The sequence below is a fragment of the Brienomyrus brachyistius genome, chromosome 13 (assembly GCF_023856365.1).
Source record: "Brienomyrus brachyistius isolate T26 chromosome 13, BBRACH_0.4, whole genome shotgun sequence".
In the NCBI taxonomy this organism is placed as follows: Eukaryota; Metazoa; Chordata; class Actinopteri; order Osteoglossiformes; family Mormyridae; genus Brienomyrus; species Brienomyrus brachyistius.
Genome location: NC_064545.1, coordinates 10,599,402 through 10,616,092, shown reverse-complemented (window position 1 = coordinate 10,616,092; position 16,691 = coordinate 10,599,402). Strand labels below are relative to the sequence as shown.

At 45.4% G+C, this 16,691-nt stretch overlaps 1 long non-coding RNA gene across 1 annotated transcript; it reads left to right on the top strand.

The window, feature by feature from the left end:
• The first annotated feature begins 3,323 nt into the window (after positions 1 to 3,323).
• LOC125706059 (uncharacterized) lies at positions 3,324 to 11,390 on the top strand. Its single transcript, XR_007381831.1, has 4 exons — positions 3,324 to 3,386; positions 4,199 to 4,408; positions 5,964 to 6,030; positions 10,571 to 11,390. It is a non-coding gene; the product is annotated as an uncharacterized LOC125706059 (long non-coding RNA).
• The last annotated feature ends 5,301 nt before the right edge of the window (positions 11,391 to 16,691 follow it).

The window sequence follows — 16,691 nt, the reverse complement described above, 5'->3', positions numbered from 1 at the left end:
ACCTGGCACAAAAGTGTGGCTGACCTGAAACACTGCCATCATTTTTCTGTATCAATATGTAAGATTCAGAGGAGACTTTGGAGAGCAACTGGGGTGGTCTAGTGGACAACCTATGCGGTAATGTGGAGTTTAGACACTCACTATAGCAGGGTTAGGAGGATTAGGGTGTCAGCTGGTAGGTGAAGTATTGGTGAAGGACAGAAGTTAGGGTAGTATGAGTGATCTCTGCAGATACGTTTGGCGTTAGATGGGGATGTAGGGTCGGGGTGTAAGGAGGAAGTATGTGAATGATCAGGGGCGTCTCGAGGCTGGGCAAGGTCACATGATGTGGTCACATGTTCCTGTGCATTTCTCTTGTGCTCGGGCCAAAATTTCTATGGTTGATTTTGCTCCTCTTCCCCATTTCCGTCCACACATGGGTGGACATGTACAATTAGAAAATGGACTAGCCGATGTGATTAGGGTTTAAGCCAGCTAATATGGTTAGCAAAGATCTAGAACAATGCTTCACAGCCCATTCCTCGGGGACCCCCAGAGAGTCCACATTTTACTCCCTCTCTGCTCCCAGCACACCTATACCCATCACTTGGTGTTCTTGATGGTTTGGTTCTGGAATGGTGACCAGATAATCCATGTCAGGGAGGACATTTTGAGCTTGGACAAGATTTGTCAAAATTTCGATTAAAAGGACCTGGATGTCACTTAAAGCCTAGAGTTCTTGCTGCGTGCTGATTGGTTACTCTCCTATAATCATATCAAGAATCACTAATGTTAATGTGAAACTGCTGGATGAGTCTTTCAACCAAGGAAACAAAGCAGTCAAAGCACAAGAAGAATTGAACTATTTAGTCAATCACAGGAGTCTTTCAGTTTCAAAGTGTCCTCCCTGACGTTGATTATCTGGTCACCCTAGTTCAGGTGTGCTCTGAGCTGGGAGGGAACGAAAGTACATGGGCTTCCTGAGGACAGCATGGAGAAACACTGGTTTATTAGAAATGGTATTCTATGGTATGGGAGGAAGCTAGGGTGGCCACAGTAGGAGGATCACGTTCAGAAATCCATCAGCTGGCCCGGTTGCTGAAACTAACTGTGAGTGTAAGGGCCGGGGTATGTGACCGGCGCCACCCTCCGCTCTCCCGCCTTTGGGGTATCATCTTGGCGCCCCACAGCTGTCTCATCTCCATGCTTTTATTCCCGCAGTCAAATCAATGTGCTGTCGGGGGGGGGCTCAGTGAGGAGACCATTACGGGCCATTAACAGATGGACGTCTTCCACCGTAACGCGCGGCTCGCGATCGTCACGGAGTCGGACTCTGTCTTTAAAAGCCGCTTCTTATGCGGAATGGGACGCCCGGCTTTTCTTCTCCCTCTGGTGTTGAAAGAGGCGCTCTCAGCGTTTGGCTTTGAAATCCGCCCGACTACAAAAGAGGGGAGGGAAATGCTGGTGAGAGGGGTAACCTGATACGGCGGCGTGGCAGTGTAGCGCAGCAACATGCTGCCACCACATGATGGGCACTGCTAGCTAGTCTGGCACTCCGCAGAGGATGTCAAATCTGCCACTTCACACCGTAGACCGGCCCTTTTGTGACAGACAAAGGGGATGATGGTGGGACGTTACCATAACACATACCACAACCCATAACACCTCATGTTTTTAATGACTATTAAGCTTATTATCAGTGTTTAACTCCTTCAGAATTAATCTGCATCAAAGGTATTGGGGTGTGTAGCAGTAAGTAATGGCTGTGATGTGATTGTGTGGGTGGGAGAGTATGAGTGTTAGAATGGGGGGAGGCTGTAGCGAGTCATGGGTCTTTCCAGACACTAGGCGCTTTCCCACTGCAGGAATTTTTTCCAGGAACCAGAATCTTTTTCAGGACCCAGGAACATTTGTCATGTGCCCACTGCAGGAACTCGACCCAATTGTTGTTACTCGGATGTAGTCCCTGAACCATTTTTTAGTCCCTACCCCAGATTAGGTACTGAGTGGGGCTGATAGCGATAAACTTTGCCGATTAGTTGATGACAAGCACCAGTATTGACTTAAGTTATGCAAAAAGTGTGGGGAAAAGTAAAGCCAAAATTATTACCTGGATTTGTTAAATTAGTAGCTGGAATTATTAAATTATTAGCTGGAATTTTTGTTATTTTATATGCAAATTACATTAAAAGCATTGATGAATGCATTTTTGCTTGTCCTTATCGGCATCGGAAAATTTGATCAATATTTTTGTCTAATTGACGAAGGTGAAACCTGCTAACACTTATCATCAGAGTAACATTACATATTTTTTATTTCATGGAAAACAAAAGATCAATCTGCTGAGAGGTTTTAATAATAAATATTTAATGTCCCAGGCCATATAAATAAAATATAAAAAATAAAATGAATCATCCAGTTTGAATCAATACAGGACGGATTTATCCTGTAGTCTCCGACCCCACAATCGATCCCCCCAATAACTTTCATTCATTCAACAATTCATCCTCCAATATTTTGGGGTGGCGGTGTGAAATTATACATGATGTTTAACCTACAAGTATCTCCCATGCTTATTTGGCGTAAAGGTTAAAATTCCTGTTGTGCGGCGGGAAATCAACACGCAAAAGTGAGCAGGAACTATAAACCTTCCCAATGGGGACAGCCCAAGAACTCGGAACCAGGAACTAGGTTCCTGGACTTCAGTGGAAGGCACCTGCATATTCTGGGTCTTTATCAAGTTATCCCACCCTCCTTTCAAATATATGGCAGTCGGGACCTGAAAGCCAACAGGAACAGAGATGTGTCCCCAACGGGAACTGAGCTGCACATCTGCACCTCCTCTGCATACATATATGCATATATAGACAATGCACACCCACATGGACGAAATGCACAGACAGATACACACAGGCTCACATTCCAGCACTCACCAGCAATATATGAACAGAAATGCATACAAAGGCAGGTGCAAACCTTCACACATGCGCAGACATGTACACATGCTAATTTTCTCCTTCAGCGGTAGAGCTATGAAGGTCAAACCAAGACACGTTTAGACCTTTTAGTATTAAATCTTTATCACACCATAAAATTTACATCTTTCTTAGACAGATGCATTTTCCCATTAATCCGAGCATTTTACAGCAAACCTGTTAGCTCATCAGTCAGGAGAAATAAGAAGTTGCTTTTGGTGCAATATGCAATATTTGGGGATTAACTTTTCTTGGCTTAGGTGTCCATACCCCATTCATAATTAACTGGTGAGGGACGGGTCACGTGATTATCCAGGCGACGTTCATAATTAACTGGTGAGGGACGGGTCACGTGATTATCCAGGCGACGTTCATAATTAACTGCTGAGAGACGGGTCATGTGATTATCCAGGCGACGTTCATAATTAACTGGTGAGGGACGGGTCACGTGATTATCTAGGCGACGTTCATAATTAACTGCTGAGAGACGGGTCATGTGATTATCCAGGTGACGTTCATAATTAATTGGTGAGGGACGGGTCACGTGATTATCCATGCGCGTTCATAATTAACTGCTGAGAGACTGGTCACGTGATTATCCATGCGCCGTTCATAATTAACTGCTGAGAGACGGGTCACGTGACTATCCATGCGCGTTCATAATTAACTGCTGAGAGACTGGTCACGTGATTATCCATGCGCCGTTCATAATTAACTGCTGAGATACGGGTCACGTGATTAGCCATGCGCCGTTCATAATTAACTGCTGAGAAATGGGCCATATGATCATGAGAGAGTGAAATCTGTCTTCGCCACAGTTCTATCAGTGCATCAGTTGCAGAAACACACTCTAACATGGAACCCAGACTGCAGCAACAGGCTGCATCCCTCACCCAGTGATAGAGATAAATAATCAGCATCTGTCATGTATCTCCTCGTGTCCGTCAGTCAATCTCCCTTTGCCAGGTGGGAAGAACCAGCACAGCGCTGGTTGTGTTCACTGTTAGTACATGTACACAGGGGACATCCAGTATCCTGGCACAGCCCTGTACTCCATCCACAAATGCCTTCCTCATCTGCCCTGTTTGGTAGCATATGTAAATTCACAATAAGGTGTAAGGCAAGACAGAGCAAGTTAAATCCAGCTTCGGCAAGAAAAAAATGTTTTTTAAAAAAAGGAACTTGCTGTATTAAATGACGAAAGATTTACCGGCTCCAAAAGATGACATCCATTATTCATCCAGGTAACCATTAATCTTCAATCAACTATCAGCTATGATGAGGGTAGGACCAACGGAGCCAGACAACGGATCTTCATTGTGAGCTATGACTGTTAACATGTGGCGAGAGCACGTCACCGCAGAAACCTTCACCATAGTCAAAATAAACCCGGGTGAACACTGCGAAAAATACAACTGGCAGAGACACATGGCTGAACCTGGAGAAAGTGTGAAGTAACGTGAGTAAGGCAGCCGTCCTTTTCTGGATGTGATCTTAGTGGGATGTCACACTCGGGGGATGGTCTTCTACAATTCCGGTGGTCGCAGTGGCGTTAAAGGAGCTGCTAAGTGTTCAGGTTCCTGTTTCCTGCTGAGTTCTTGCTGCTGGGGATGCTGGGATACCTCGTTGTACACTATAAAGAGAGATACATGCTTTCTGTGCGATATCTGTTATATATCAGAAGTCCATTCACCCACTAACTGCTTATGGTCAGGATCATTGGTGGGGCGAGGGGTGACAATTCCAGGCAGCATAGGGCACAAAGCTAGGTTAGCTAGGTTAGCTAGGTTAGCTAGGCTAAAACTTGGGCGGGGTGCTTGTTCATCAAAAGACACAAAGTTATACATTAGATATGATTTGTTTAACACATTGTTTCTCCCCCAGTCCCAACCCAGGGACCCCCAGATGTCACATCTTTTTGCTCCCTCTAAGTTCCTGGAAGGGACCAGAAATGTGGATTGTCTGGCAGGGAGCTGGAAGGGAGCAAAAACGTTCCAAAATTGTGGATCGTCTGGGAATTCCCAAGGACCGCGTTGAGAAACACTGGACTTTAACAGACACTTTTTTTTCCAAAGAAGAAGAAAGCAAGATCAGACAGTCACTGGCAGAATTGGGGGTTAAGGGCCTTGCTTAGGGGCCCAACAGTAACATCACTCTGCCAACCTGGATTTACACCAAAAGCCACAGGAATAGCATCCCAACCCGCATATCACCTTTAACATTAAATACTCAAGGATGTGATTTGAACCCACGCATGCAGAGCACACCGGATTAGCAGTCCATCACCTTAACCACTCAGCCACCATACCATGGTGTCAATGTTGCTTTAGTCTTTAATTAGCTTAACTTTATGTTTTTGGAGTAGGGATGGAGCAAGAAAACCCAGAGGAAATCTATGCAACATGCGATCCAGGATTAAGACCCCCTGCCCTGAAGGTCTGAGGCTCCAGTGGTGCCCAGTGAGACACCGAGCCACCCTTATTTGAGGAGCAGGCTAAAATAATGTAATATCTGGTGGACATTAGCAAGGACGGCTCTATTACCATGTTGGCTGAGACAGACAGGGGACAGCAGAAGGGCAGGATGTCCATGCTCAGATGCAGGTCACATGTCCCCCCTGGCCCGAGTCATTGAGGCCGCATGACACGTAACGAGGAGATGGAAAGCAAGGGAAAAGTTGTCTGTCCTCAAAGTAACACCGATGATCCTGATTTACGGCCACTCTCTGTGATTGGGCAGGGGCGCCGGGGATCGATCGCGGAGCCGCGCATCCACCTGTTAAGAGCTTTTCCGCTAATTGGCTGCCAGAGTGCCGCCAAAGCCACAGTGTTTCCTGGTGAACAATAGCATGCGAAAGTACGTGTAGAGCCGGCCTGCTTTTCTTCCCACAGGCCATTGATTTTTAAATGAAGTATCACAGAAAATCAATAGTAATCAACAAATAGAATGCAACACAGTTTAGTGGCGTGCCCCAGGCCTGGGCTCAATCTGTTTCCTGGCCTGTCACAGCTGTGGTGGTGAAGGGGAGGGGCTAAAATCTCCAGACAGGAAGTGAAGCAGGAATGTTGCAGTTGGGGTGAGTTTCTGCCCTTTCCTTGGTATAAGCATTCGCAGCTGAAGGGTGATGATACCCAGGGCAACTTTTTGAGCAACTTTGTTGGGTAGTGTTGCCAACCAGTGTTGCTGAGACGCTTTCCCATTAATACTGGACAACAAATTTCTATTTGGAAAACTTTGATCAGGAACGGGCAACTTTTGCGATCATCCAGATCCAGGCGAGTGGTCCATTGTCTCACCTGGCTGGCGGTTGTCCTGCAGCATTGCTCAAAGAGTTTCCCTGTGTATCGTCACCTTAAGCTATTCCTCAGGCCCGAGATCACACACCCCAGACTGACTCTTCCCCCTAACGTGTCAGTGAACCTTCAGCTGAACCGTGAAGCTCACAGGCTATAGGCTAGCCGGCATTCCTTTCCGGCACAGAGCTATCAGTCACTGCCATGGAGCTAATTACCCAGAGCAAGCCTGAGCCGCAGGCCCGCATCTCCCCACTTGACAAGCTAGAGAAAACTCAGCCGACGGAACCACCTCACGCCCTTCCCAGGCTGGCTATAGAGTATGTTGATTTGTGACGGGGGGGTCAAACACTTGCCATGTTGTTTCCAAGGTCAGCCATATTCCACTGCCAACTTCTTCAGCGAGGGCTTTTACTTCATCTCATTTGAAGGTTCCAAGGGCGCAGCTTTGGTGCCGCAAACCCATAGCACATACTCAGTAATGGAAAAAAAACTAAATTTTCTATGAGTCTCATTCCTTGGGGAATTAATAGCTCCCATCATTTAAGCTAGTCACGTTGGCATTTTTTTTTAGCTACCGGAGACTGATTGAACTTGCCCTGTCATGCCTTGGGCTGTGGTACGGGGATATTCTGCCAAAGGACAGGCCAGTAGTGATTTCCTCTCATGATGGAGCACAGCGGCCTGCTGTCAGGACCTCCAGGTCGCCAGGCCCGGGCCTGTGTTCATATCGGTACTATGCAAAACCCAGTTGCAGGCTAAGCTGACTAAAGGGGGGAGGTGGGGGGGCGGAACACAAATGACCTCGGCCCTGTGAGAGAGCTACTGTATGAGGTGCCCTGATTCTCCTTCTTTGACAGCTACTTAGAGACAAGACTCTTGGAAAGTACAAATGGGCAAAAGTCTCTCGCTAAATTAGCGCAAACTAGGTGGAATTAGCTTGTCCATAGACTTGACATGTGGTTTGTACAAGTATGCAGTAAATATATAATATATATGGTAACTTTAATATATAATATATCAGCATATAGTGTACTTTATCCATCTTTGTGGGGATATTGGGCAGTTGTCACCTACCCCATATTGCCCTCTATGAGATGCACAGACACATACACAGGTGAGAGTAAGTTTTGGGGTTAAGGGCCTTGCTGAAAGACCATGGGATTTGAACTGGCAGCCTTCTGAGCACCGAGTTCTACAGATACACACCATGCTCTTTTTTTTATATAGAGTGAGGCCTGCTCTCTCTATCCAGCCGACGCCATTGTTACTGTCAACCCCTTGATTATATATCTGGAAAACATGCTCCCATTTTGCTGCAGTGAGATTTATTTTTTTAATATGAGTTTCTTATAACATTCGGTATGCGGGCTGTAAGTTGTGTGGCAGTTTGTGGCAGGGATGGATCAAAGTTTAGCTTTACACGTTTCCTTTCTGTTCAGTGTAGAACCTTCCCACAACACCCCTCGTATGCGCTGCACCTCACCGTGAACAGAGTTCCCTGTGTCTGACTCGGTCCTGGTAACATGGCAAGATGCACACAAAGGCAGCCCTATTTGCAGAGTTAAAGTTCAAGCATGGCGGTACATTGTCTGAACTTCACAGAAATCAGATGAGAAGTTATATGTTACAATCACATGGTAGTCAGGCTTAGTATAATACTTTAGCATTAAATTTAGCATAAGTTTTTGACATTTATTGAAGATGGTCATGACATATGTTTCAATAAGAGCCAAACAGCTATATTTAATTGTTTTGTACCTTTATTTGCACTACTTTGCCTTCTTTATATGTTATTTAGTCTTTGGGAAATAAATCACGTGACGTGGTGTGGTGGTCCATGCATTAGATCCAAGGTTGTGCTGTGGTTCACCACCCCTACAGTGTTTAAACTAACATACCACTGATCATAAATACTACTGGTCATATAATAAAAACACTGATCATGTGACATGGGTTATGGATTTGAATCCCTCCTGCTATATGTGTGTACATTTAGCATGATCTTCCCATACCGTGTGGATTTCCATCAGGTGAATCTGTGTGTCCTGCAATGGACTGGCATCCCATCCAGGGTGTATCCCTGCCTGGTGCCCTGTGTGGCCTGGGATAGGCTCCAGTGACCCTGCAGATGTTAGCAGACGGATAGATAAAACGTCCTTCCATTCATTTTCCCTGCTGATCCATGCGAGGGTGAGGGTGAGTGCTAGATGTGAAGGGTTACCCAGGTGGCACTCATTGTGGCATATCTGCAGCGCCCCCTGCTGGACGTCAAGGTGGTTCCAAGCCTGCCATGATATCCTTCGTTCTTCCCCAGTTTCTCCAAAGTGGGACATGCTTAAATACAAAATGAGGCTTCCAGGGCTTTCTTACGAGGCCCCCAAACCACCAAAACTGGATCTTTTCAGTACCAAAGACTAGCAAGTCCATCAGATGTCTTAACTCCTCACCTTCTCCTGAAGAATCCCATTAACATACCTGCTAAGTAAGATGTAAACTCATTTGGCTGCCCCTACATATAATCTATTTTTTTCCCAATTATGCAAAGCTCTTGAACTTGAGTAAGGATAGGAAGTTAAAGTTGCAGTTTGTCTGCAAAAATGTCTACTACTTCACCAACTTCAGTTAACATTTATTTATTTATTTGCAAGCATGACCAAATGAGTAATATACCAACACAAGGAGTTCCAATTAGCTATTTGTAACAGCCAATTTTATGAATTAAATACTAATTCATTAGGTTCCACACGTGTAATTACTCAGTCTGGAGTGAGTCAAAGATGACTTTCTCCATCTTATGCCTGACAGGCACTAATCAGTAATGCAGCTTTAATGGACAGCCTGCTGATAGCCTTTCGCTCCCACCATATCGCTCATCTCTTCCCCTAACCTTTCTATGGGAAACTCTTTGGGAGTGAAGAGCTGCACCATCTCTGCAGAGGCTGAAAACACAAGCATTCTTAACTGCAGAAGAAAATTATGATTTTAAAACAAGCAAGACAATTATATGAGCCTTGAAATTTTCCTTGGGCTTTTTGATATTGATAAAACCCACTAATATAGCTGATAAGAATGACTTTTTTTGTATCTTTAAAGTGGTTCTCCCAGCAACGCTCATTCCACATCACCATGGTGTCTATTTTTCTTCTCCATCTCTGTGTAGCCTGTGTGTGGTTCTGCGATCATTCAGGACCTCCAGTTAAGTGCTTATTAGTCTGGGTTACCCCTTTCTGGGAAGCTATCCTCGAATGATGCATGATAAAATTCATATGTAGTTCATGCACTATTCAGAAAGATTTATAATGCACTTGAAGATAGGGAATAAGTATAATAAATATATTTTTCCTCTATTGTGTCTCACATCTGGGGCAGATATTTGATCTTTAGAAAAATCTGTATTTGGAAGTGATTTAGGAACCAATTTGTTGTACAGCAGACTTTTGAAATTAGCTCCGTCCCTATTCGGAGATGCAGACCTTGGATAAAACCGAAGTTGGTTGACGGCTCACACTGCTTTCCAAACACAACAGGGCTCGATCTCACATACTGCAGTTACATACAAACATGAACACCCCCCCCCCGCCTGGGTAATGTCTTCATAGTGTTTCTCTGAGCTGGGAAATGTAAGATCCCATTCAGGGTGTGGGCAGCTATGTACCTCTCTCAGATATTGGGACCTGCCATCAGGGGGCCTTCGCTGGTGGAATTACCCCCCAGGCTATTAGTTTATCTGTCGGCCGCTGTCAGTACTTCCCCCCGCTAGTGTGCGGGGATCTGATTGAGAGGCCTTATCATTGGCCCTGCGGCATGTAGCTGCCCTCTGTCCGGCCTGACAGCCCGCACCCCATGCGTAGACTGACTGATGGCCTAATCGCTGATAGATGGCCAACGCTTCCGGCCAAGCTGCTGGCCGAAACTCCACCATTCACAGCCCCCGGAGTGCCAGGGCGGTTCAGCGTTTGGTAAATGACCTTATTTCGTTGCGTGTGCAAGAACACGAACTACGGCCATGTTTATTGGTGAGACACCAAAAACAGGAAAGGACGAATGACATGGTAACAGGTATCCAGTTGCTGGCACATCAATCGCAGCCTCATGTGTAAGACGGACAGCAGTGTCAGGCTTTGTGAGCAGCCAGGAAGCCCCAAGCACATAAAATAAACACAAGCGCAGAGCTTTGCTTGCCCTAATGACCTTCTCCTCTCCCCTTCATTTTCTTATCTTCGTGGGCCTTGATACTCAGAGCTGTGGACACTTCTACTCTGTCATTGAGTCACTGGCTGTTATTTTTGTTTGTTTTCGTTTCTTCTCCTTCTCCCTCAGGCTAAAGGAGTGCAAGACATCGCTGGATGCCGAGGCACAAACCCCAGACTCCTGCAAGTCCAACGAGATTCCCGTCAACGGACCTGTTTGAAGGATTACCGGGCTCAGGAGCGACCATGGGATCACAGCAGCAGGGCCAACTCCTGTCTTTAGGCGCCGGGGCCCTGCCAGCGTCAGAATACCTTTCAGTTAGCACTTGATTTAGAGCCAAAAGAAACAGGTTAGTTGACCTGAAACAATAACCCAAAAGAAACCATTAACGGTGGAACGAAACACAGTTTGTGATCCTTGGGGCTGGTGCCTATGGAACGTGTGGCCCAGAAGCTTATGTAGGTTCACTGCCTTCTCGGTGAAGAATGATCGAGAAGCTTGTGCATGGGAAGTTAAGTAGTACTGGGCCAATTTTACAGTCAGACACCAATCACACCTCTGGTCTGTGCAGGCTCTAGATGTTGATGACCTGGTGTGGAATGGGCTCTACCTTAGCATCCCAGAGCCAAGATCTGGTAACACTTTGTGACCTAACCCTAGTGGACTCTGGTTTCTGTCACACAGGCCAAGTCTGGTGCATGTTTCCAAAGCACTAAAGCTATCAGTAAAATATCTCCCAGCCTCTGGTTCACTCAGGGGACCAGCAAATGTTCTCCAGTATTTATACAGCTCTTTTGGACTATATCCACTGATTTATACAGTGGAATATTACAGTAATATAAAGGCTTCTGAATGTAAATATTCATGCGGTACGCTCGTATTGCCTGAGGTATATGTATGTTGTTTTTTGACGTAAATAATCCGCCATTCATGGCTGCGTGTTAGAAGGTTCCGGCAAGGTTGGTCTGCCGATGGCCGTGCATAATATCTCCAACAACTAGTAACACTGATAGAATAAAATGCCACTGAATGATTTGTCCTGGCTTGGTGCCACCTTATGCCAGTGCTAAAGGTAATAGTCTGCTGTGACGGGGGATGACAGACAGAATCCAATCGGCTCACTGAAGGCCAGATTCACCTCACCGTCATTCACAATATAGTTAATTCCCTGACCACTGAAGTAATTTTGCCAGGCTTATTTTTTAATAAATTTGAGTGCAAATGATCTGATCTGAGAATTATTAAGTGGTTGTTTTATTGGTTATTCTCCTACTGAAAGAAGTTTGGTTTTCCAGGGGTAAGATAACTTTTGGTGTTCTGTTTCGAAATGAGCCAGTATATGAAACCAGCCAGTTTCAACAGTGCTGTTACCTCCTCTTATTTCTCTTTATTTCACTTTATCCATCCATTCATCCATATCCCAACCAAATATCCCAGCCAGGGCTGTAGGGAAGCCTGGGTGGTATCCGAGGCAACATCCCGTACGAGGCAGAGGAACTCCGAGGATGGATGTCCAGTAAACAGTATCACTGAGGATCCGGTATTATGTGAATCCATTGAAAAGTGATCCAGTCACGCATGGCTTGAATTACAGACGTGTCATGAATATACACATGCTATTTATGGTAATTTTGCAAAGCGAGTGGATATATGAATGGCTATGAAGATAGGCAATGAAGACCACAGAAAAGATGGCAAACACAAAAGGGCCAGAATCAAGTTACCGAGCAGATTCAAGGCCGCACTGAAAGTGAAGACATTGAGGACCTCAGCGAAGTTAGCACATGTATGAAAGAGTACCGTGAACCAGATGGTGACTTAGTCTGAGATCATCAGTCCTGCATCTCATCTATCATGTACAGCATCATTTTAATTGGCAGTATCTACGGGAGACTCGATTGAGCCAAGATTTTACGCGGCTGTAACCGTAAAACATGAAAGTGCAGCATTGACCTGGCTTGAAATATTAGCTTAGGAATCAAAGATGATGTTTGGACTGTAGCATTTAGTTATATTTTCGGTGGAATGCCACTTCTTCTGGTGTATGATATTGATAAAATCCATTAATATAGCGACAGATGTACAGTACAGGCCAAAAGTTTGGACACACCCTCTCATTGGTAGATTCTCACTGAAGGCATCAAAACTATGAATGAACACACGTGGAGTTACGTACTTAACAAAAAAAGGTGACATAACTGAAAACATGTTTTATATTCTAGTTTCTTCAAAATAGCCACCCTTTGCTCTGATTACTGCTTTGCACACTCTTGGCATTCTCTCCATGAGCTTCAAGAGGTAGTCACCTGAAATGGTTTCCAACAGTCTTGAGTTCCCAGAGGTGTTTAGCAAGTGTGCAAAGCAGTAATCAGAGCAAAGGGTGGCTATTTTGAAGAAACTAGAATAGAATATGGTCATGAAAATAAAGACAACACACTGAATGAGAAGGTGCGTCCAAACTTTTGGCCTGTACTGTATGTGTCCATGAGGGACAAGCTATAGTCCTGTCTAACGTGGCTTGTAATCGCCCTGTTGGTTGGAAAAGCTCAGGACACGTTTTTATTGTTGGGGTGGTGGAAGGGATGCTGATTATGTCAATCATCAGCAGGAGGGGAGGGGTAAGAGCCCATTAATGTATTTCCCCTGGGGCAAGTCAGTGAGCGAGCGGGCGAGTAGAGTGCAAAAAATAGCTGTGAGTAGTGGTCTGGTGGTGGTGGTGGGGGGGGGAGCGGAGTGTTCTTTATGGGGCTGAGCCTGTCAGGACTCTGTCATGCTAAGAGCACTCGTATCCAGTGCACTCCTGAAAGAGACACCAGAGGTCAGTTCCTCGGAGCTTCATGGTCTGAGCGACTAAGTTACTCTCACCCTAGGTGTTAAGGCTGCAACGATGCCATTTGCTGTTAGGTCAGAAAGCACCTTCTGTTGCTGTAAAAGTGAATGGAAGGTCCTGCTTCTGCATGGCTACAAATATGGTGTTAATTATCTTAATGATATATGATCACTTGCTAGAGCATCATCCTATTTAATGTTGCCGTTTCATTTTTATTGATATGCTGGCACATATGAGTATCTATGTTGTATGTTGTTCAAGGAAAAATACTCAAGAACTTTTGTTTAATATACATTAATACACATTATATGATTATGTCTCTGATACGTGGTCACCTCAATGTACACGTGTGTAAGGATGTGTCAAAGAACAATAATATCTCTCACTTTCTCAGTTTGGCCATGGAGACATTTTACCTGATCTTCTGAAGGAGTGTCACACACATGACATGTCACGTCTAGGAGGGTGTTTCTCCGTATTTCCCTTAGCTTCTTGGACTCCTTGGCAACTTGATCCACTGAAGAGGGCCCTGACCCTCCACAGGTCAAGCACTGGGATGTATGAGAGATGCCTGTCCACGTATCACCCTGAAGACATCCAATCTCAAATTCCCCTCATGCCATCCCAGCAGTTCCATCACATTTTGGGCCAGTGAACATGATCGAAAAGAAAAACTACAGGAACAGCCCATAGCACCCTGTTGGTATTTGCCACAAGAAATCCTCTGGTTCCTGGTCCCCGGAAGGTTCATGATGTTGACTCTCTGGTTCCTGGTCCCCGGAAGGTTTATGATGTTGACTCTCTGGTTCCTGGTCCCCGGAAGGTTTATGATGTTGACTCTCTGGTTCCTGGTCCCCGGAAGGTTCATGATGTTGACTCTCTGGTTCCTGGTCCCCGGAAGGTTCATGATGTTGATTCTCTGGTTCCTGGTCCCCGGAAGGTTCATGATGTTGATTCTCTGGTTCCTGGTCCCCGGAAGGTTCATGATGTTGACTCTCTGGTTCCTGGTCCCTGGAAGGTTTATGACGTTAACTAAGGCGCCTGGTTTCCAATAAACTCTATCCAGCTGTAAATAGGAGGCTGCAGTTGCTGATATTCACTCAGAAGGTGCCAGTTTAGCAGTGGATGAGTATTAATCAACAATGTAATGGTTCTGCTTCATGGACAGGGCTGGGGACCTGAGTCGGCTTGCTGAGCCTCTTCCTGTTCTAACCCCTGGTCAAAGTCAAATAAACAGAATTTCCATCAGCACGGCCGCCCCGGGCTTTGCTGCGACAGGCCGCTTTGGGAACGTTGACCTAACAAGCATCTCCCATGTCGCTGCTTTGGCTGCTCCGGGTTTGTTTTCTCTGCGGTATCTGATAAAGTGTCCACTTTCTCCTCCGAAATCTGGGACAACACTCGATACCACAACCCCCTTCCTCCCCCACTTCTCCCAAACACATGAACACACACATACACACACACACACACACACACACGTTTGTATCCATATCTTTGTGGGGACCGTCCATTCAATTCTATGGTCAAAACCAGAATCCCAGCAATGGCAAGCTTAACCCCTACCCAGCCCTAACTATAACCATAAGTAATCAAGCAAAATATAGGTCTTTTGTCATTTTTTGATTTTTCTTTTAGATTTTTTTATTGCAGTCACAGATTTTTATAAAACTGTGCTTACCAAAGAATGGTCCCCACAATGTCAAAATAGCTGGTTTTTATCACATTGTGGGGACATTTAGTCCCCACAATGTAATCTATACATGACCCACACACACACAGCGTCCTGCAGCTTTGACTCCGCCCCCCCCCCCCCCCCCCCCCCCTGGCTTCCCGTCTGACTGCAGTCTCTGACCCCAGCACGGTGCTCCCTCTGTGACCGCTAATGGTTTACTTTGTGTCAAACCTGGTTTTGCCATTTTTGCCCTGAGTCCTCGCTCTTGTTTCCCAGTCTCCATGCTCCCAGTGGCTGCCAGCGTCCCTGTTTATATTTCAACCTCGCTGCTTGTGGCAGCCCTCAGAAAAGGGGGGTGTCCTGAGAGCGCCAGTGTTTACGACGCGGCGGGGATGTCAGACGCTCCGGGGTCCTGCAGCCGCACACTGGGCCTCTATTTACATTCCCATTGGCCAGCTGTCACAGGCTGACTCTTTGTTGTAGTCGCCCTGGTGAGGAGGGGAGGGCAGGGGAAGGTTGGCTACTCTTTTCTGGATTCGGATGACCGGGCCCCCCAGCCGAGCTGATTAAAGCTGACTAATAACACAAACACATGGAGCCCAAAACAAGGTTAAGCCTGCACTACCTATCATTCTTTCTTGGTTAATATGGCTCAGAATGACATTTGGAAAGATGTAAGAAACAGCAGTGAGTGTTTCACGCTGCTTTATGCATCGGAGGTCCATGACGTGAATTTGGCCTCAGTAATTGGAAAATTGAATGACAGCCACTACTGGAATGCAGCTAACGTTTTCATTTATACAGTTAGGCAATGAGGTGGGAAGGATGTCTGTCATCGTTTTGTATTTCATATGTTTGTGTTCTGTGTTTTAGTGGCATCCTGTCTAGGAAGTTCAGCTGAATGCCTTTTGCTGCATTGAATAGGCTCCTGCCCCCCTGCCAGCCTGGAGAGGAAGAGTGGCTTGAAGATGGTTGGATGGATGGATGGATGGATGGATGGATGGATGGATGGATGGATGGATGGATGGTTGGATGGATGGATGGATGGATGGATGGTTGGATGGATGGATGGATGGATGGATGGATGGGTTGTTTCTATTGTCTGCTGTTATTAATGAATGACTTTAACACTCAGACCCTAAGGAAACATATTTCCAACTCTTTAGTGAAACTATGAGAGCCAGGAGGATGAGCTGGAGTTTGTGTATGTGTGTGTGAGTGTTCATACACCCGTATGTATATATTACATATAAAAACCTGTTATTTTGATATTGCTGGGACCATTTTTTCAGTCCTCAAAAGGGGAAACACCATTTTACAAAAATCTGAGACCGCTAAACTAAAAATGCCAAAAAAAAACTAAAAATGCCAAAAGTCCTGTATTTTGTTTAGTTACTTACAGTTAAGGTTAGGACTGGGTGGGGGTTAAGGTTGTCATTGTTGGGATTAGGGTTTTTTCCCATACAAATGAATGGAGAGTCCCCACAAAGATGTGAATACAAGTGTGTGTGTGTGGAGGGGATTGGTTCTTCAGATAATACTTTGCCAGTTGTGGCTTGAAAAATAACAACTAAGAGAGTCACTGGGACAAAATCCATGCTTCGCTGATCATAAATGGTACTAAAGTGATACTATGATGAGGTTAACAAAAAGGTGACTGACATTCACTTACTGAAATGTTACCATTTTTTGGACTAGGACCAGAGTGAAATCGTGCAAAACCATATTGTTGTTGCAGCGTTGTT